The 22,856-nt window shown below is 40.0% G+C and overlaps 1 long non-coding RNA gene across 1 annotated transcript; it reads right to left on the bottom strand.

Annotated features, from left to right (window-relative positions):
* Positions 1-6,620: 6,620 nt before the first annotated feature.
* LOC135411255 (uncharacterized) lies at positions 6,621-22,344 on the bottom strand. Its single transcript, XR_010429063.1, has 3 exons — positions 18,038-22,344; positions 7,900-16,601; positions 6,621-6,998 (listed from the first exon to the last, which is right to left on the bottom strand). It is a non-coding gene; the product is annotated as an uncharacterized LOC135411255 (long non-coding RNA).
* Positions 22,345-22,856: the final 512 nt, after the last annotated feature.

Raw genomic sequence — 22,856 nt, 5'->3', positions numbered from 1 at the left:
TCTGTCAGCAATAACCAATTCATTTCAGCTCCTTTTACCCAGATTTGCTTCCTGAGGGACCTCAGCAAGATGGCCTCTGATGTAGCTGAATCCATCTTTCCGCCCACTCATGGTCTCTCTTTCACTGGTTTTTTTCCTTCTTACTCCAGAAGTCTGAAGCTCCACCCTTTCTTCCCTCCTTGACACTCATGGCCTACTGGATAGGCTTTAATAAAAATACAGGATCCTCTCTTCTGTTTTCTGCATCTTCTGAGGAAAAGTTACCAACTCTTCACAGTCATCTCCACTTAAACTGTTCCCTCATTGTATTCCTGGACAGTTTCATAATTAAAACCCTTCTTCACCCTTAGCACTAATATCTTCATTTGGGGCGATTCTGCTGAAATAATAATCCTCATTTAGGGATCAACGGAGAAGGCCCAACATGGTGTTGCCCTTGCTGACTTCTCATCTCATTGATCCACTCTTCAGCATGATTCCCCTAAGATTTGCACTGTCAGAAATAAGGGGATGTTAAATGGCATAATTAATCTGAGAAGAAAGAAAATTACTTTTCCCCACAGAAAAGGATTTAAAACAAATTATAGTTTTGATAACTCCAGGACTTTCAACCTTGTGCTTATATACTGGGAGAGCAGAAGGAATTGGAAGAAAACAGCAATAAACCCATATAAGCTATTTGCATAATGGACTTGCTACATTGCAAATACTAATGAACAAGGTTCCCCTTGGCTAAGTTAGAGGGCAAAGGAAATTTTCCATGTTTAACATCAGCCCTTTATGTTCCCTAATCAGGCTGCCATTGTCTAGTCTCTCCACCTCTCATATCCCAAGCTTCCTCAATTTGTGATGGCCAGAAAATTTTGTTCATAGTTCATTATCAAAGTAAATTCTCAAACAAATACTTTTTTGGACATAAAAATACAAAAATATGTAAGAAATAATTTGCATTCTGCTTCTCTATCTTCAGAAGATTGACCAGGAAAAGAAAGCAGCCCCCCACTGTGCTGCTGCAAACATACAAAAGCATTCATCATCTCATGGGTACGTTCATTTAGGTGCCCGTACTTGAAGTGATCAATTTTCAAAACGGGACTGTATCTGCACATGAATGCCAAATACTGTATGGAAGACAGGCAGCTGCATGTTGAGACAGTGGGCTAAAACCAATTTGGAAAACTTTGGCTTTTCAACATTTATATAAACCTTCCAGATTTTGTAAATGCCACATGGGGATATGCTACCTTACTGAGGTACTCTAGATGATGAATGAGTGGCATGGCATCTTGTTCATTAAAAGACAGGGAAGACAGGAAACAGGAAAGGTAGGAATAATTTTCTCAAGATATGAGATCTGCCTTCCTTTTAAATAATGAAGCACCACTGGATTGACCCTACAAAAGCATGTAGGGTCTATTTGTTCTCCAGAAATTTCCAAAACCCCTTTTCTGATTTTCCAGAACTTCTGTAGTCTGGTTTGCCATCTCTGAACACTTTTCTGTCATGTGTTGTTTTCAGTTTGCCATTTCCCTGCGCTCAGGCAGGACAACCCTGAAAAAAGAAAGTAGTAGCTTATAACAACCAGTTTTCTTTATGAAAAACGGTCAAAACCAGTACTGGAGAGCACTTTGTCCCCCTAAAACCTGCAAATATAAGTCCATTTTGTCTAAATGCAAAAGTATTGCTCTTCATCTGTGAATTATTATGGCTTTATATGTTTTCTATGCCTGTACAAGGCTCAGACCAAAAAGTAAAGCTGTCATGGTCAAGCTCAGCCTGAGTCAGGACTCCAAGCTGTCCAGCAGATTTTCTGTGTCATGCAATAGCTCTGAGTCCCCAGCTGTAAATGATATATAATAATGGCAACCTATGTTTCCTGCAGAGACTGTCCATAGCCCAGAAGTGTCCAAAACATGGATAAAGACTGTAAGCAAGGCCAAGAACAGCAATGTCCATCTGGCCTACAAGGCACACACCTGAGGTACAAATGAAATCATAAAAAAGAAGCTTCATAAGTGCTCATAAAGGAATAAAGGTATTCCCTTCTGTTTGTAGAAAGTTTTCAGATATGCAGTTGTAAAGTACTTGATAAGAAAAATTGTTCCTGATTTACATCTCCTGAAATAGATTTAATTAGTTATGGAGTATCATAAAATGCCTAAGAAGTAGCCACTTGCTGATGTATTCACCTGGGAGCAATTTGAGGAGCTATTCTTCAGCCCTGCAGACATGCAAGATGAAAGAATAGACAGATCATTAGCCAACAATGAAATTAAAAAGAAAAATACAGTGACTAGAAAAAGCAATTATCATCTCCATTAAATTTTATCTGATTCATTATCAAGTGTGGCTGGACAAAAGGACAAGAATTGGTGTCCCAACAGTTCCTTGGTGAGCTGCTGCATTCAGGACAAGAGGAGATGAAAGGCAGCCCTCTGCACTGAGGGCTAGGTAGGACTCTGGCATATCAAATCCCTTGTTTCCAGGATCAAAAAATATTCCCAGGGAGCTGGAGAAATAAAGCTACCATTGATGAATAATTCAGAGACAGGACCTGAATTTGGAGTTGCTACTCAGACCTGAAATGAACAGCTGTTTTGCCTACAGAAGAGCTGTGGGATCTCTAAATAAAGTCATATTTTTCATAATGTGTATGAAGCAGCCAGCAACAGTCCTCTTTTGTTCTCCATGGGCAATCCTCTTCCAGGGCAGACACTTGCTTCTACTGACTCTTACTCATCGTGTGGTTTGGTGAGCAGCCATAAAATCTTCCTGAGTTCCACAGGACCAGATATCCATGGCAAGGTGCTTCTGAACTTCCTCTCAGATCCAGGTGGTGACTCCTGTGCCAGTTCCACCTCAGTGACTTCCCAAGCCATGGCACAGTGACCCTCACCTATTAAGGTAACTTATTTAGACTTATTAGGGCTACAGCTATTTTACATAGAGAAATCATTAAAATACTTGACTAAACCACCAACTACACCAGTAATTTTCTAGCTTACGCCCTTAACTGTACCCAGGACTATTAGTAGATCTTTATGCTCCAAGAATGCTATGTCAAATGAAAATCTCCAAACTTAGAGGATAAAGTTTATTTTGATTACTCTTAATGTCTGTGATTAATGATGTATATTTCTTATTTCTACTTTTCAGGCTTTTTCTAAAGAATAGGTCATATTTAATGTCCACCATATGGGAAACAGCCCACCAAATGAAACACTTATTGGGATAATTCCATGGGTATTCAGAAGAACGCAAAATTAATTAATTTTCCTTCTGGTTCTCAAAATGTACCTAGACAGAATGGGAAGTTTTATGAGATGCTAATTTTCTTTCTTTCCCCAAATACCATAAGAATAATTTTCTTCATTTATTTTTTATTTCAGATTCGTGTCCTGATCAGAAATGAAAAAAATCAAATATGAATAAACATGAAAGGTTAGCAAAACATATTTGCACCTCAAAAATGTTACATTTGCAGTTTTGGAGAAATCTAAATGTCATTTCATGCAAACAGATTTTACCACAGCTCTCCTTAATTCTTAGAGAACATGATAACAAGGATACAGTAAAGAGATGAAACTAGGATTAATGAGACATAAGTGAAGCACTTAATAGTTGAATCTGTGGGATGATATGCACAGGAAAATGATGAAATGGCCATGAAACATGATTCAAGAGTAAACTTCACAAAAAGAAAATATGTATCACTGGATATATATTTGCATTTTAAGAGGAGAGAATTGAATAACCCAGAAGAGCATTTCCATTTCTAATTATTTGCTACTGTGATTCAATGACTAGATCCTGGGTTTTGTGAAAATATTTCTGTACACTGCACCAAAGCGATCAAAAGTCATTCATTTTTATGCTAATGTAAAGGAGTACAATCTCAACACAAGATCTGTCTGCAAGAGATCATAGAAATACAGCATCCAATTAAAAGCAGACCAATACTTCAATTGACATAAAGCTCTACAGCAGCATGCACATTTGCTGTGTCCTACATTTTCTTGTTCAATTCTTTTTAGTAAATTCATTACTCAGGTGAAAAATTTCTTAATTTTGTTTGCTGATAAACACAACCTGTATTTTAACATTTCCTCTCAAACAGGATCCTAGACCAGGAGTACAGAGCTAGAAAGTACCCCACATGACAGAATACTATGAGAGAGGCTAAATTATTTTGAAGTATTCTTGACAAGTAATTAAAACACCGAAAGACCTCTAATGTTCCTTTTGCAAAATAAGGGCTATTTGTTCGTTTGTCCTAACATTTTTCCTTGGAGAATAGCTTATTCTTTTAATGCTGTGATTTTTTTTCTTTAATCACAGTGCTGAAGATTTTTTTCCCCATTGTTTGTCACATTGAACCACCAATCACAGTTTTGAAATCCTTTCTCTTGAAGGAAAGACATTCTATTCACACTGATAGAACTCTGATATAACAGTCTTAGCTGATGGTAAACATAAGGGGGATTATCAAGATGCCATTATTTTTCAAAGATATTCCTGAGAACAGATGAGTCTGGATTTTAGATTAGCATTAAAGTTGCTTTAATATAACATGTTTCATAGTTCCAATATAAAAACTAATTTATGAGAAACACAGTCTCTCTCTGTATTACAAGGTACTACACACAGTTCCATGGTGACTTTGAAAGGTGACTTTTGATTACTTTCTTGGTGTATGGTTCTTACTCTACAAATAGTAGAGGTTTTTTGGATTCTGAAAGATTCTTTTGTTGAAGGTCAATTAATAAGCTTCAAGCAGCCTACTTTTGCCCTACTCCTTTGTCAGGTTAAGGACTCCACCCTGTCTGACAGCATGAACCACCAACTGGGGCTGCTCATTGCACCTCGTCAATGAAACAAGTTTACAGATTCTAGCAAACTAGTCTCCTTCCTAGAAGGCAGCACTCTGGCACAGAAGGACAGGAGTACAATCAAAAACCACTAGGCCTTGGGAGGAAATTCGAGATAGGACAGGTAGCAATAAAAAAGAAGAGACAGAAGTCAGGTTTTTCCTTCCTTTAGGCTCTGCTGACAAAGTTTTATTAGAAGTAGGATCCATTGCATTGCTAAAAGGGTTCAACACCTGGCTGGACCTTCTATACTTTACTTTGACAATCAAGTGCAAGACCAGGAGAAGGAAAAGAGGCGGACAGCAGCATTTGACACCAGCTGCCATAAGCTGAAGAAGTTCTTGGAGAGAGGACTGTGGCTTTACCTGTACTTGATTTATGCTACTATTTATAAGACTAGGATTTGACGTATGAATGAATACAACACTGAATTTAGCAAAGGCAAAAAATGGTATTATGAGGACAAAATAGGCCTCCAAAGAGGTAGCTGCCATCCTAAGCTCCATGTTGGGCTGCAGGGCATGCAAGCATCTGTCCCCAGCACTGGGCCATTGCTCAGGGGACAGGGGAGCATCCAGGCCCGCAGCCATGGCAGCCATGGGTCGACAGACAGCCCTACTCATCATCTCCATCCTCCCTCTGGGAGAAGGTGCATCTGGGGGAGAGGTTCAGCCCCTCTCCCCTCTGGGGTCCTTCACAGAGACCAGCCTGCACAAAGACTGTAGATGTGACTCACCACATCCCTTCCAGGGCTGTGGTCACTGCAGATGTCTCCACCAGCTGGGAAGACCAACTGGGTAATGTTTAATAAACATTAAATTACCTTGATCCTCGTGTCCTCAGTAGAACCAAGCACTGACCAGATTGGGGGAACACATATTTTACCTTGAAAACATGGAGCAAGGAGCCTTCCTAAGAATACAGACAGAGCCTCTCAAACATTATGTATGAAGCGTTTGAGTCTCAAAAGGATACTCAGAGGAGTGTCACAGCTGTTAAACAGCCCTGTGCCAAGTACTCAGCACAGTATCACTCTGAGATATTACACTCCTCAGGCACCACCTGGGTGAAGGGCATCATCTGGGCATCCCTGATGCTACCAAGAGCTCAATAATAAAATTGAACCCATCATGATGCATTCTTTGTCCTGAATTATTTCCAAACTGAGATACTTAACTATGACCTAAAACATCAGCTGTATTATGTATTTATCCCTTCCATCAATAGACTGGTACAGCATGTGACTATACACCATTAAACAGCTGTTGGCTTTCCAGCAAAGCTGGCTATCATTCAGCCATGGATAAAATAATTATGCATAGCATTTCATTGTGCCTGGCCATCCTGAGACAGCTGCTCAAGCAGTAAAGAAACAGATTTCAGGACCCCAGCCCCATTTTTGAGGTGTTGCATGACCAGCACTCTCTAGCACAAAGAGCTGGTGTGCAATAAAGCCCATGACGAACTTCAGTCTGAGGCAGGAAATTTGGTGTGATTTTATAATGTTGCTTTTTTTTTAATAAGGCATCCAACTCTCTAGAGCTGCTCTGGGTAATCCTAATAGGTACCTAATGATTTTCTTCATTTTATTCTTTAGGCTTGAAGTATAATAATGTTACTGTGCTACATGTGCTCTGCAGATAAATCTCTTTCTATTTATTGTTTTCTGATTGCCTCTTGGACATTATGTATTTTTTCTTAACACTCTATCTCATTTGTAAACTGTGGTTGAGAACGATTTATGAAGAACCATTTGAACCAAGAAGCATTTTTAATGAGTATATTTTGCAAAGGGCAACAGCACCACGAATATAACACCAATTAATAGCTTTATTTGATCTAGGGAGTAGGAAAAAGCAAATAGAAACTCAGATATTGATTTGTCCAGTGGTCTGCCTATTGTAGAAAAGTAATCCTATGTGTTCTCCATCTTCAATTTTAATTTCTTTGTGTAGCATATGCAAGTACAACATCTGAGCAGAAATAGGAATTGGAAAATTCTCTTTCTCACAGTATACAGTGAGCAACGTTTCTTCAGGCACTTGATGAGAAGTAACTTTAGTTTTAATAGTGCTGAAAAAGTCTTGATTGGAGAGGCACATTGTCATTTCTTGCTTATTTGCTTAATATCTACAAAGTGATAAAGCAAAATATTAGACTGGGCAGTTTAATTTTGAAAGAAGAAAACAAGCAAATAATGTTTACTTCTTTAATGCTTTCCCAGTTGTGCTTCTTTATTTCCTGCATTTGTCAATAGCTTACAATTTTCTTTCTCTCCCTGCACCTTCAAGACCTTACTTAATGACTTAGTAAGCAGGATCCTCATGAGTAAATGAGGATGCATGGAGAGTAGAAGAGGGCAGGTTTCACAGTCAAGGGCAAACAAGCCCTGACCAAAGGTCTGTAATTCCCACACGGCCACACAGAGCCTGTCATTTTGCAGCAAACTACAAGTTTGTTCTGCATCAGCTCACTCTCCTTCACTATTGATATCAAATGCACTGATTCCCTAACTCTTGAGCAACCCTTCTAGCACAGCCCACCACATTTGCTACTCTAATTGTAAGATTTACTAGATTTTTTGTCATGACACCTAGCTTGCCTCTCAGAGCTTTCTGATGGTATTCTACTCCCCCTGCCCCCTTCTTGCACTTCACAAGAAACAACAACAGATAGGCCTGGCACATGATTTTGCCTGTGTCACAGAATGTCATAAAAATTGAAATACACTTCTTCAATAATACCGCAGATTTGAAACACAATTTAAAATAGAGATATTATAGAGATACTTCTAAAATATGTCAAATAAAAATTTTTTAAAATGGAGGCTTTGACTATATTCATATCTATTTGGTATTAAAAAAACCAAATGTGGAGAAATAGTTGTACCCATTAGGACATTTTCAGGGCTGCTGTAAGTCACTCTGTCTTCACACACCCTGAGGGACTACTGCCACACTGAGAAGCAACACAAATACAACAAATTTTACTATTGTGATTTCCTGGATGTAACTTGTTATATGTAGGACACCTGGTAAGAGGGAATAACAGGGAAATTCCCCTCAGCCTCAGGACAGGCAGTGATCCAGCAGTGCCAGAAGACCTCCTGCACCCTGGTCACTGCCTCCTCCTTCTTCCCAGTTCCTTGTGGACAGCTCCAGGACTCTGCAACCACCAAGACTGGCTCTGGGTTAAAACAATTAAGGAAAGCAATGAAGGCATTTCAGATGGCAAGGACAGAGCAGCTGCAGAGAGAGAGACAGAAATGAGGATTTGGGTTACCACAGAACCACAAACTGTTTCAGTGAGGTAAACTTGCTCCAAGTATTTTTCCATAGGGATGCTTCCTGATAATGGAAGTGAATGCCTAATTGACTTACCAGCATGCTCTGCTTTGCAAACTAAATTAATAACATTTCTCAGGTATGTGAACTTCAATATCAATATGTGTTTGGATTTCTTCCAGATTTGATATTTACTGGGAATTTCCTGGATTTATGTTCTGGAATTTCCTCTGTAAAACAATTTGATGTTTACAGATAGTCAAATAACCCTCTAGTAGAGCCTGGCAGTGTTGTTGTTGCAACAACATGGTGCTCAAATGCACAGATTTTGTATGGTGAGTCAGTTAATTTCAACCATGGTGGACCTGAAAGTCTGATGGGACTTACAAAAAATACTAGTTGTTAGTTACACCGAGAGCCAAAACTCAAAATATACTGACAATAAACATTTGGTACAGCCTGATAAAAATTCGTCTTGTGACCAAATCCCAAAAGGCCACTCCAGAAGGGTCCCACAGGGATCTTCTCTTTGATGAACCCATCAGTCAGGGAGAGGAGACAGTGGCACCCCTGAAGTCAGTTGCAAGCTCAGCAGAGCACAGACATCATATAAGCTTCTGCTTGCAGTGTGTTTCTGTGGCAGATATGCAATATATTCTTTGCTCTCCAGGTAACTAGTTTTCAAGGATATTAGAGATGTTTTGCTGTATGTTAACCTCCAGTTATTACAGCTAGTGATGCTGCCTGCTTTGTGCATGCCTCCACCACCACTGTGTGGATGATCCTATCCTGCAGGGACTTTGCCCATCCATCCCCCTTGCAGAGCACTGGGTCCCTGCAGTAATTCAGAATGAAGGGCAGGCTCACTTGCTGGCTCTTCCTCTCTTTTTTGTCTATCCCCTGGATGTTTCAGTGTGTACTGAAAAAGCAAAACTGAGCAACCAGCCTCCAGCTGGTTCTGCATTATTCTAGGCAGGTATTATGGAGGCAGGGGAAGATGCGCTTTTATTCGGGGCTCACAGAAGTGCAGTATTTCCTTTTAAATATGCATAGACAATTTAAAAAGAGAAATACTACAATTGCTTCAGGACTGCCTTTGGCTCTGATTAGAAACAGCTGAGCAAAGTTAAGTGCTCAGCTGTTTCTGCAAAGAGATTAACACCTGTTGAAGATGGAACAAAAATATGTGACAGAGTTTAAGAGCAAATATCAAAAGATCATTATTGTAAAGCTAACAGTAACACCAGTGACTGATCACATCCCCACCCTGTCATGCTACATCACTCCTGGGAGGTAAAAAAAGCACATTAACACATCTACAGCACTTAAGCAATATTTGCACATATTTTAAGCTCTTTTCTCGTCCGTAGCTGGGAGAATGGCTCCACGATTCTCTTATCCAAAGAAATTTACAGAGGATGTCAGGTCATAACAAAATAACATCTACCCAGGCATGCCACATACACTTGAGGCAGACAGCTGTATTATAGCATGTATTGTTATAGTGCATATTAGTGTCCCATTTGGGGTAAGAGGAGCATCCTTAGTGTCTTACAGGACAACCCTGGATGTATGTACGGAGCAGGAAACAAGAGGTTGGAGAGCAACCCCACAGAAAGGGACCTGAGAATTCTGGTCAATGGCAAGTTGAATATGAGTCAGCAGTGCCCTGGCAGCCAGGAGGGCCAACTTTGTCCTGGGGACCATCAGGCAAAGCATCGCCACCTGCTCTGCTCTTGGCCTCACCTTGAATATTGTGCGCAGTTTTGGCGCCACAATATAAGAAGGATATTAAACTATTAGAGAGCATCCAAAGGAAGGCAACAAAGATGGTGAAGAGCCTAGAGGAGAAGGTGTATAAGGAGTGGCTGAGGTTGCTTGGTTTATCCAGTCTAGAGAAGAGGAGACTGGGGGGAGACCTCATCATGTTCTACAGCTTGCTCACAAGGGGAAATGGTGGGACAGGTACTGATTTCTTCTCTCTGGTGACCAATGATAGGACCCAAGGGAATGGCATGAAGCTGTGTCAGGGGAGATTTAAGTTAGATATTAGGAAGAGGTTCTTCACCCAGAGGATGGCTGGGCACTGAAACAGGCTCCCCAGGGAAGTGGTCATGGCACCAAACCTGTCAGAGTTCTAGAAGTGCTCAGACAATGTTCTCAGACATGTGGTGTGATTCTTGGGGTTGTTCTGTTCAGGGCCAGGAGTTGGACTCGATGATCCTTGTGAGTCCCTTCCAGCTCAGGATATGCTAAGATGCTATGTGTGATTTCCCAAATTTCTTTTCCTATGTGCTGCAGGGACAGCAGGAGTGTGTTGTACCTACCCCTCTTGGCTGAAGGGAACTACCTGCCTCAGGGACCAGAGCTTCTCCTACACGCCACAGGGCCAGCCTTGTCCCAAACAGTACAGGGAAAGAAGGCCTGGCACTGCTGGAGCTCCCCCAACACCCTGACATGCTCTCCCAAGGCAGCAGGAAAGCACCAGGCCCTGTGGGATGCTCTGCAGAAGTTCCCCCTGTGTTTCCTGCCTGTGAGCTCACTGCATTTCTCTGATGCTGAGACTGAAATGTGGCCTCACATTTTTTACCCCAAACCAAGTTTCTTTCCTGATGAAGGCCAGCTGCAGGAGCAGTCCAGATAACAGTGTGCTCCACAGTTCATTAACACAGAACTGTGCAAAGTAGGGACTACCAGGCACACCACAGGGTGTGGGGTTGCCCACACTTCCAGGGAGGGAAGCACTTCAGACACTGTTGAAAGGTTACACTTACAGGCTCACTCTCTGGGTAGGTACCTCAGGAGTGCCCTATGATGCAGACATATACCAAAATGCACTGGACCACAGCTGTGGGCATGGTCCACCCATGCCCCAAGGTAAGGAGCCCACAGCCGTGACCACTGGTATGATGGTGGGGGGGACACAGCCCACGGCTGTGCTCTTCTCAGGCACTGATTAGACCTCCACAACATCAGGCATGGGAATTGTCACTAACTCCCCTCAAGAGTAAACATTGCAATTGTACCTAAGCTACATTTGGGTGTGTGCCAAAGCTGCCTATGGTGGTAGAGAAGGAGAGCCCAAGCCAGCCAGGCTCCCCATTGGCATCTTGCCACCAGCTGCTAGAGGCCACTGCCACGTCCAGTCATGTAAAAAACTGGCAGAGGTGAAGGCCACCCCTGACTTTCCTCTCCCTGCAAACTGGGAAACTGCAGCTTGCTTCTCTTTTGCAGGTGTGTCATTCTTCAGACTGTGCCCAGATGGAAAAACTGATGAAATGGCTGCTTCCAGCACACGTCACTGCACAGGTCTCCCACTCCCAATGGACGTAATGCCTCAAAGATTTACACCAGCTAAAAAATTTGATGCATGTCTCCTCAAAGCCAATTTATTTTTATTCCAGGAGGTATAAATAATAGAGAGACCTGGGGTTTGTTGGCTGATCTCTTATTTATTTTCTCTGGTCATTTATTGCAGCTCAGTTTATTTCTTCCTTGGATTTCAATTTCTGCTCTGGATTCATTTTGATTCTAGTTTCCTCAAATATTATGCACATAAATTAAGTAGCACTATGCAGAAAAAAAAAGATCTGGGAGTCACCTGTGTAACCCAGAAGATACAAAAGGATGCAAAATGCAGAGAGCACAAAGAATGAGCAAAAATACTGACACTTTTATTCTATTTCTTTGCAGTGTTCTATATGGAATGCTGTATTTCTTATGTTATTAAAAAAAAAAAAGTACATATAGGAAGGATTCTGAAAATATACTTTGAAAGGATAAAGAAACTGGAATATTATCCATAAGAAGACATACTGTAAAGATTTAAAGAGAAAAATGAATAAGAGATGATATGCAGTCGGTATATAAAGGACTTTGAGAGAAAGTAATTCAATACATCCTTTTTCCATACAATAAAGGAAAAAAGATACTAGTCCTGTGGACTAGAACTTCTTTCAAGATTTGGTGAAAGTATATTTATTGATTTAGATTGCCAAATTTTCATAAAGTCATTGGATAGGTTTAAAAGTAATTAAAAATACAAATTAACACATTATACTTAGTTCTGTACTGTTCATCTTGAAATATCTTGCTTATACCTCTGGAATATCTAATATTGTCATCTTCACTGTTACTGGCTGGACTAGGCTAACCAGGAATATAAATGCTGGGATTTCTGTAACTGTACAGCCTTTCCCAGGTCCAAGTGAGCAGAGCTAAAGTTGCCTATTTATTCTTCAATGCAGTAGTTTCCTACTTGGAGCACTTGGTTTAAAAAAACATAACATTTTGCATGTCAAATACTGCAAACTAAAAAAGCAGAAAAAAGAGGCTACTAAAACTAAGACAAGGTTAATAAATCTTTTTAATGCTTGAACAGCTAACAAGGAAGGGCATGCAAGGACAGACTTAGTGATATAACCATTACCAAAAAAGGATTTTGTGTCACCTAGTACAGAAGTGTAGAATTTAAAACATTTGAAATTATTGCCTGAACATGAATTTCCTTGGGCCAAAATACCATATTTCTGGTAATTGCTTCATACATTATCTAAAATCACAAATTATTTCATTCTGCCATTCACATGAAAATAATCCAAGAACTATCCATGCAAGTTCAAGCCTATTTTTCCCTGGGCTGTCACTTTCAGATGTTTTTCACTCTCAGCATTTTTCACTGCCGGGTCCCCCAACCAAATATGTCCATCTGGCTACAGCACATAGAAAGAAGTAGCAGAAACCTCTATTTACAGCTTATAATGATTCCTTCACTTCTGCAATTAGCACTGTCTATAACTCAAGGTGATCATTTAGTTCTCACATTCCTGTTTTAAGGGTCCTACATTTTAAGAGGCATCAGCTTTCACTGCTGGAAGAGGCAGACATGGTGCTGTCCTCACTGAACCCAAAAGTTACTGTATCAGAGGGAAATTGCCACCTACATCAATATAACAGTGTTCTCCCTAAAATGAGTCTTCAGAGCATCATTTCTGTACAAAACTTGCACAAGAAGTAATCAAAATGAAACTTCTGCTGATTGCCTAAGCTATCTGAATTTCCCCGGTAATTTGACAAGCTACAATTAGATGCATGTTTTCCAGAGGGACACTTTGGGAGGGAAGCAAGACGGGGCAAATGAATCATCCTGTGGAAATGGGAGTTTTCAATAATTCGCTTTTTCTTGTACTTATCAGTATAACCCTACATATGTAGTTAGAGCTTTTGTTACTGCTCGTGACAAAAGCTTACGTGTACCATAAAGGAGGCAATTTTCAGGTACCTATTTCCAGCACTGCAAGGCAGGCAGCCACGGCAGCAAGTTCTGCAACTGCTTGGGAAGTCAAATGCTTGGCAAGGCCTTGGCTGTGGGCTGTTTCAAGGTAGGTTGGGCATGTCCATATGAACATTTGGAGCAGCTTTGGCAAGAGAGCAGATATGGCTACACAGTGCCATTTTTTCTCTATTAAAAAACACCAAGTTATAAATGCTGGAGCTGAAAAATATTGATCCTCTCTGACCAGCAGTTTGGTTGAACAACCTTCTCGCAGAAGGCTGTGGGTGTTCATAGCCAGAAATGGCTCCACATGCCATTGTATGCTCCTTTGAGTACAGTCTAGCAAAAATCCAGGATTTGTTCCTCATGTTCTCAGGTACCAAGGTAAACATCTTGCCAAATGAAACAGCATATGGTCTGAAAAATAGTTATGATCTCTTTAGCAAGGGTTGGAGCTTTTCCTTTGAATTCGTCCTTTTTTTCCAATTTGTTCAAAGCAGAAATCAAACTGACAGGCTTAATAATTACAGGCAGTGTGCTTTGCCAAGCACAGTATCTCTTTCCAAGCAGTGGCAGCTGAATATAGGAGGTAATTCCCAACCTCCTACCTCAAAGTGGGTAATCTCCGTCTTTCCTTGCTATATATTTCCTCAACTGCCAAGTATTAAACAAATATAGAAGAAGGAATGTTGTTGGGTTACATTTGAGACCTGAAAGTTTAGAATTTCTACTGATCAACATGAACAAGACTCTGCAGACAATAAAAACCCTTACTTATACCTCTATATAAAAAAAAAGAGTTAACATGTAAGGTAGCAACCTCCACATTTCAGCATTGCATGAGTTCATCTGTGACCAGGTTCACTTGTGCAATTGAGTAAATTGCCAAAGAGAATGTAGGTCTCTCACTGTTCCTTAAGGTGAGGGAATTGGGGGAGGGAGGGGGGTGAAGAATACAGAAGGGAAAATTAAATTACGTTTTAGAAAACGCCTCCATGTGTCAACCTGGGGAGTTTGATTTAATGTGGTAGGTGTTCTTGGAAGTGAGCATTCCAGATTTCACATGTTTTTTGAGCTTTAATTAAATAATTTGAAAAAGAATACCATATGTGCACAGACTTCTCAAGGGATAAGCATGTAAATTTCTATGTTGATATTTGCAGACTGTTGAACTCGTATCAGCATGGAAGAAGGCTCAGGGATTTTTCATTTCTTCCAAATAACTGCCTGAGTAACTACCAGAGAAACTAAGTGGGCATCTAGTAATCTTTGTCACGTCCTTTAAGGTTCAAGTTCCCCAACACAGGAGCTACTGCATTACTGAGAAATTTTCCCAGAAAGAAAACATACCTTTTATGAGAGTTTTTGTTCTCCCATAGTAATAATAAAAAAAACATTAAAGGACACATAATGCAGCAGTCAGTACCTATTCTAGCTGTGCAGTAAAAAGTAAAAGGAGCCCAGAAGAACAAAGGGAAGGCATGAATAAGTGCTAACACAGGCACCAGGTGGAGCGGTACAGCCATCTGTACCCTGACTGACTCACTCACTCGGCTTGTTTTTATATACATCAAACAGGAGACAAACTCCACTGTTATGTGCAGCTTTGATAATACATAATTAGTTAGTGATTTAACAACCACCAGGGAAAAAAATAGGACAGTAATCATGGCAGGAGAAAAGAACGAAGCACCTCAAAAAGGAGCTGAATTAGCCCCTGCAGCCAGCAATTTTTTGAACTCTTTCAGTAGTTTGTTGGACTGTAACAACAGAGGTGATTTTGGAAATAGGAGCAGTTCATAAAGTGGTAGTGCTGCTGATTGACATCCTTCTTCCAAACTAAAGAAGTGTTTGTGAATCTGTAGTATAGAACTCTCTTAAGGAAATATTTTAAAACTGGAATAGCTACTGAAAGCACCATTTTTCTGATCAGAAGCAGGAGGTGAGCAATAGCTACACAGGTGGGGGTACAGGGAGGCAAGAGACATCCGGACCCGAGGTTTCATTCTGGGAGAGACTCACAACTCTCTCATCAAAAAGAAAGCTCATCTCTGCTCCTTACACTGAATGGGATAAAAAGACAAGTCTTAAACATAAGAAAAATTGGTCCCAGTCCTCACTGCAGCCAAAGTGGAATTTGTCACTAGCATTACCTGATGTAAATGCCCACTGAATTCTGCTATTAAAATGGCAGGAAATATTTTCTGATAGGAAGAAAGCACTGGAATTAGCCTTTGCATTCATTAGAGGTACCAATTATAGTGATTATGTGTTTATTAAAAAATACCTAATATAATGGTATTTTTAGGGAAAAGCTCTGATGGCTTATAAATATGAACACATTTTTTTAGTTTGTGATAGCTGGGATCACAGACTGGGAAAAGAGCTTTTACCCAGTCACTTTATCATTCATTTTAGCTGCCTCTCTCTACCAGAGAGGAAATTCAGTCCAAAAAAGCTGACCTGAAAGTTCCAATTTAACTCGCTCCTCTGTATTTATGCTTAGGTATGTTCCCTTATGGAAAACTATTTTTGAACTAGTATTTTATACATAACTGCAATTTCCTATGCAAAACTTTGTGCAGGAGAAATAACGGCATCATGTTTCTAACTTGCAGACTCAATCTGGGCACAGTTTTGTGATTTGGTTTTTGGTGGGTTTTTTTTCAGCTGATATCTACAAAGCAAGAGATCAACTCTATTTTCCAAGTTTTATTAAAATAAAAAAATGGAGTTCTGGAGTTGGATGCAATCCTAGACTTCCAAAAATCTCAGATTTTTGTCCTTTTGCCCTCAAAACAATTCCAGATTGTGGGATTTCTGATTTGGAGATGATTTTATATTTAAGATTTCTTAATATTACAGTGCATTCTAAATTACATTCAATTGTAATCTCAGTTTAAGAGTTTCAATGTGGAAGTGAAAAGGTTGATATAATTTTTCATAATTAAAGATTCACAAAGGCAGGTTTCTCTTTTACTGACTGATTTTAATCCTGAGATTTCACTTAAAACATCAGTCAAAAAAGTAAACCTCACAATTTACTAACTCTGAAGGAACTTTATCAGAATAAAAATTACTGATCCAAAGGTTTTTTCCTTCAGCTACTCTTGTTTAGGCAAAAATTCTCCTTTCAATTCTCCAGTCACCCTCTCTCTGTTGTTCTGCACAGTTCTGAAAAAAAAAATATATATATATGTGTGTGTGTGTGTGTGTATATACATTTATATGTCCACTGGAAAAAAAACCTGAAAATCTAAACATTTATTTTGTCCTTAATAAAATGGGAAATACACAATGCCTTAAATCTCAAATATAAAAGCAGTAATTCTTATGAGATAAAATGTGTATTGCTACCCCAGTTACACAGACAAAAACCATGGTGTAGTAGCTTGTTCAAAGGGAGAAGAAAGTCTGTGTGCATACCCTATAAGAAGGGTGAGAACTGGAGTTGCACAATTTTTTCCACAGTGTTGACACAACGTGGTCTACCATACCAAACAATAGGAAAAACATAGCAAAAAAAAAAAAAAAAAACAAACTCCAACAAAATTTTGCATTTCAAAATTGGGCACAGCTGATATCAAATCACCAGCTTTCCAGCAGGAACTATACTGCCCTTTAGGTCATGCGTTGATCTCTTTGGAATTTTAACGTATAGCAATGACTCTGGCAATCAAAATCAAGAGGATCAACAATGATAACAAGTTCAAAAATGATAGTATGAAAATATAGGATTAAAATAGTTTGGAAAAAATAGCTTATATGTAGACTGCATATAAAATGTAAGATTTGGCGGCAAATTTTATATTGATACATATTGTTGTATAAAGCATATGAAGACAAAGATTCCTGCTGAGAAACTGACTTATAGTTCATTTCCAAAACAGAAAGCAAGAACTTCTGAAATGCAGCTGAGTTGATGAGATGCACAGTACATTTTTATTCTTTATTTTGCTGACAGTCTTGACACCGCACGTTGCCAAGTTGTTCTGGAGTTTATTTTTCCCAAACAGCTTCTTTAAAAAAAACTCTTTTAAGTGTTGAACACTCCATAGAATAATGGCATGGTGTCATCTTGGGACCTCTGCCTCACCAAAAATAGTAACAGCTCCCTCAAAAGCAGTAAGATGTGCTCCCATTACTTAGTGTTATGTATTCATCTGAATGATGCATTTGAGTCTATTAAGGTATCTATTTCTGTGGCATTCAAAGTGCAATATTCTTGTGATTTAAACAGCTTTTTTTTTACTATAGTTGCTGTGTAAGAGTACATTCGAGCCCTGTTGTACCAAATTGCAAGCTCATCCTTTGAGGAAAACACTGCAAATCTGACTGAGGGACATCTGAAAATTCAAACAAGTTTTAACTTCAGGACAGCAACCTGTATTGCTGGAAAAGTACTGAAATTTCAGACTCTCTAAAATCTCTAGCTATTTGGAATTATGGAACCAACCAGGAGCATTAGTATTCCAAGAGTCTTTCTATTTGGAATTATGGCACCAACCAGCAGCATCAGTATTCCACAAGTCTTTCCCAAAACCAGGAAAGCCTTAATCTCAAAGAGAGTTGTGACCGCTGCCATTTCACTCCTCAGCTGTAGTCCTTACCTCTCTTCTGCAAGTGTGAAGGAGTAAGAGAGTTAAAGAAGCAGTTACATTCCTTTGTCTTAGTCATCTTTTTTTCTTTTCCTATTTTGTTAGGTAGTAGACACCCAGGTCTTTTTATACTATTCAGTTTCCTAGTGTTTAAATGTAGCTTTATATTTCCAGATGTGCACAAATGTCTCTGAAAAAGAGAAGAGGAGGGAAGGAAAGTTCCTGAGGCTTAGAAGTTATATATAACACTGCATAAAATTGCTCTTTAATATATTTTCTGGGGCCTCTGTTTGATCCTAAAAGACCTGAAATTGTCATCTGCAATTTCTGGTAAATAACTTCTGACAAACTTCTGCTTATCAGGAGTGTTCTTTTCTGAGACTGTGCTATATATGATGGCACTCAGGAGGTGGGATTAGGATTTACTCATTACTGAGGAAGAGGATCCAAAGAAGGAAGCTAGATAATTGGCTCTGAAATAGTGGTTTCACCATTGAATAACCCAGCTCGGTCCTATGTTTCTGTCTGGCTCTGGAAAAATGTGCTTTTTGAAATTTCTAGCTAAACAGACGTGCTTTCATAGATCCTCAGAGATCATAAACACTGTGGGTTTTCATCAAGTTGGCAATTTGGTTTCATTTTGATCCAGTGCTGCAGTCAATTTGTTGACTTGATTTTGATTTGATGTCCGTAATGCTCCACTTTTACTTTCGTGGAATATTAATGCTAGCTAGGCTTTGATTTCATGGTTCTATTTTAGTTCAAGTTTCTTAACAAAATGTATTGAACTGATCCTTCAAATGGGATTTTCAAAAGTGCCTAATCTGCACATTTTTTTTTCAGTATGCAGCATCACTGCAGAGTCTTTGAAGACATGGTTAAGTATGAGCTAGTCAACCCAAAACACCAACTAGCTCTCCGTGCAGCAAGGAGTTTGCTCAGTACAGCAGTAAGCATAATAAAACCATCATCCAATGGAGTATGTATTTGTGTGGCAAAAAGAAAATGAACAAAACTTTATTTCCTTTTTTCTTTTTTTTTCCTTTTTTTTTTCTTGAGAGCAATTTTTTTCTAATGTCTAAGACAGAACAGAACTTCCATCCTTGAATATCGTGAGTCATCCAAGGATGCTTCTGGACAGAGAAAAGGGGTATTTGCACACACAGATGTGTGCAGCTGAGGGTCCAGCTAGTGCACTTGTGCCACCAGCACTGCAAGAGGACACAGAAGGCTGCGCTCTCATTCACCACCTGCAAGAATTTATTTTTTCTGCTTGACAGAGACCAGTCCTTTAAGTTACATGCCTAACACTGGGTTGGGCAAAGACTCCACAGAGCATGCAGAAATGCAATGCAATTTCTGCATTCAGCTGAGGGTTTTCTGAGGGGAGGCATTGCTGAACTGTGAGTAAAACACATCATAGAGTGTTTTGTGCCACTTCTTTGCTTCACAGTGAAGGACATGGAGGAATTATTAAGGTCTGCATACATAGCTCCCTACATTCACCTATAAAATCGATCACACTGAGCACACTCATCCCACCGTTGGTGGCTGAGTTGAGAGGACAACTGCAATTTTTACATCTTCACCCTGTGTTTGAACTGTGAGGCAGTCTTATCTACACTTCTGCACTGCATTTGGAAGCACCTCACAGCTAAAGGAAGGCTAATTCAAAGCTAAGGCCTTTCACAGCTCTCAACACTCTCATCCACTCCTGTCTCAACTTGATTTTTTAAAGATGGAAATTGTAAAATGTAAATGTTCATGGCCTTAAGACTGTTTCATCTTTTCAGTCCAGTTGCTCTTTGGCTTTCTGCAGGCTCTAAAGATTTTTACTCTACTACTATGCTGAAAAGCTAAGTTAGGGCTGCCACAGATTATCTTTTTATCAGTTAGTTTTAATATGGACTTGCCACTCATCATCCTCAGTTCACTCTGCTCAGACCAAGCATCCACTTCTCTGAGTAACAATTACAGAACCACAGAATCCCAGAATGGGTAAGGTTGGAAGGGACCACTGTGGGTCATCTAGTTGAACCTCTCTGCTCAAGCAGGGTCAGCCTAGAGCACATTGCACAGGTTTGTGTACAGACAGTTCTTGAATATCTCCAGTGAGGGAGACTCCACAACCTCTCTGGGCAATCTGTTCCAGTGTGTGGTCACCCGCACAGTAAAGAAGTTCTTCCTCATATTCAGGTGGAACTTTCTGCCCATTGCCTCTTGTCCTATTACTTGGCATCACTGAGAAGAGCCTGGCTTCATCCTCTTGGCACATTCCCTTCAGATATGTATAAACATCGAAGAGGTCCCCTCTCAGTCATCTCTTCCCGAGGCTGAATGGGCCCAAATTCCTCAGCCTTTCCTCATAAGAGTGATGCTCCAGTCCCTTAATCATTTTTTTAGCCCTCTGTTGGACTCACTCCAGGGGTTCCATGTATCTCGTACTGAGGAGCCCAGAACCGGACATAGCACTCCAGATGCAGCCTCACAAGGGCTAAGTAGAGGGGCAGTATCACTTTCCTTGGCCTGCTGACATACTTATTTTGGCATGTTCTCTCTGTAAATCAATGAAATCATCTCAGTCTCTGTGGGAAAGCAAATTTACCTGATAAACAGTTCATTTTGTTCCACCAAGGACTCGTAGGGGTTAACTGATGGAGATTATTGCAGGAAACATTTTCCCATCTCCTGATATGTCCAACTTCACTTTCTTCAAGTGCTGATCCTCTTCTCCTACCTGCCTCTCAACACTTCTCCCCACTGACTTCACGGGCCTCTTTGCTGCACCCCATTCACAGGCTGCCTGCCCTCCCTCTCCAAGAGGCCTTTCCCAACTACTTGCCATATGCCTGGCCCCACCAGTCAGTGCTGCACCTCTCATAATTTTGTATTTTTCAGCTCCCACAACCAAATGATTAGGTGAGAATCTTGGCTTACGGTTTTAAGTAAGTTTCCTAGACCTCATGGTAGCAAAGAGAAACTTAAAAACATGACTCAAGTGCACCCTAAAGGCTAAGAAACCTGAAGGCAATAAACCACACCCTAAACTTATTTTCTTTTTAAAATCTCAATTTTAAGTTTTTACTCAATCTCAGGCCTTTCTCAGACTTTCCTCATGGTTTGTGAACATCTGGGATTGGCAGTGCTGCAATCTGAGCACTCAGGTTGGAACACATCATCCTCCAGTCCAGCTGCTCCCTAGGGTCCACTTCCCACTGGTCCCACCAGAATGTATCTCCTGAAATGACCTTCTAAGATGCACCAGGGACTCCAGAGGGTCACATATTGAGTCACTGCATTGCCTCAGCTGCTGCTTCTCCACTGCTATCTTTGGAAAAGTTAATGACCATGTTGGTTTTCTGAGCTATCCCAGAGAGAGTGCAGTTCTTTAGGCAAGCACGGATATCTGGAAGCAGGAGAAAGAGGTGTGATCAAATCCATGTGTTTTCTGTTCCCAGAGGAGTACATATTCAGCCTTCAGCAGCAAAATCCTTTTCACTTGTTTTTCCTCTACAGAAGAGCGATTCCAGGCACTCCTTCAGCTTAGTAAACAACCTGAGGTTGGATTTTTCCAAGTAACTAGCTTTTGTTTCTTTTGTTGTAATTTCCAAACATAGCAGGCCCAGAATAAAGGTTTATATAAGACTTGACCATCAAAGATTATTGATTTCCTGCCTAACAAACATGGCATTTCACTCCAGCTGCTTACCCTGTTTTTCCTCTCTGTCTTATTCTGCTTTCAGATCCCACTGTCACACTAGGCAGACGAGCCTGCCTCCATTATTTCATCTCTAGCCTCAGTAAGTGCTTATATTTTAAAGTTAAATTGACTTTTCCCTCTCTTCTGTGAACACTGTCATTTGGTCTTCTGGCCACACAAGTTCGCCCCTGACAGCCAACAGAGTCTGCAAAGTACAAAGTATATGTTTTGTAAGAAGCCTGAAGAAGGCTGAATTCTAATGAAACACGGCCAATGTAATAAAAAGCACTGAAATTCAGTGCTGATGGTAAGAACATCCCTGTTAGGCTTAGCCCTGCTGCGATGAGAACTGCAGGGGTTATTAAATGCGTCCTCCTTCTTAATAGTTCCATTGATGGTTTCAGTAGTGATACAAAAGTTGCTGCCAGGTGTTAGATAAAAATAGCTAAATACATATGGTTACAACAGTGCTGATCAATGTGGGTTATGACAAAGAGTCAGATTTCCCATCTTTGGTTTACTAAGGGTTAGCCAATTCATAAAATTTACTTGAAATAGGAAATAACTTTTTCTTTCATCTCTGCACTCTTGCTGCTCATGATCCATTAGTGGAGGATAAAACCAAATAATGTATTTATTATTAATAATCAATATAAATATACCAGAAAAAACAAAGCCCTGTTATTTCAAGGTAAGGGTTAAAGCTTAAAATCATTGAAGCCGGTGGCTTTGTTGTTGGTTGAATAAACAAATTATTGGAAAACCTGAGAGGGCTCCAATAAGCGAAACCCAGAGCTCCTGGGTTGGGGTCCCAGATGATAGGAAATGACTTGGGGAATCTCATCTTAAAAAACTAATTTCTTGGGGACCAGGCAGAAAGGCTGCATCAAACTAAATTAGACACAAGAGCATATCAGAAAATCTGCAGGTCCTCTGCCTACTAAGCAAATGTCTAACGTGTGTCATACACAAAGCACATCAAATAATTAATGAAAGCCTTGATTTTGCTACTTACCTTGTGAAAAATATGTTTTCTGTCACTGAAAAAAAATCAAACTGCTGCCTCAAAGAGCTGCCTCTTCTTTCTACATACGAACTACAGTGACCTCCTCCTTAAACCTATACTTCCTT

Source organism: Pseudopipra pipra, chromosome 3 (genome assembly GCF_036250125.1).
Source record: "Pseudopipra pipra isolate bDixPip1 chromosome 3, bDixPip1.hap1, whole genome shotgun sequence".
In the NCBI taxonomy this organism is placed as follows: domain Eukaryota; kingdom Metazoa; phylum Chordata; class Aves; order Passeriformes; family Pipridae; genus Pseudopipra; species Pseudopipra pipra.
Note: the sequence above shows the minus strand (reverse complement) of the source record. Positions and strands in the feature narration are given on the sequence as shown.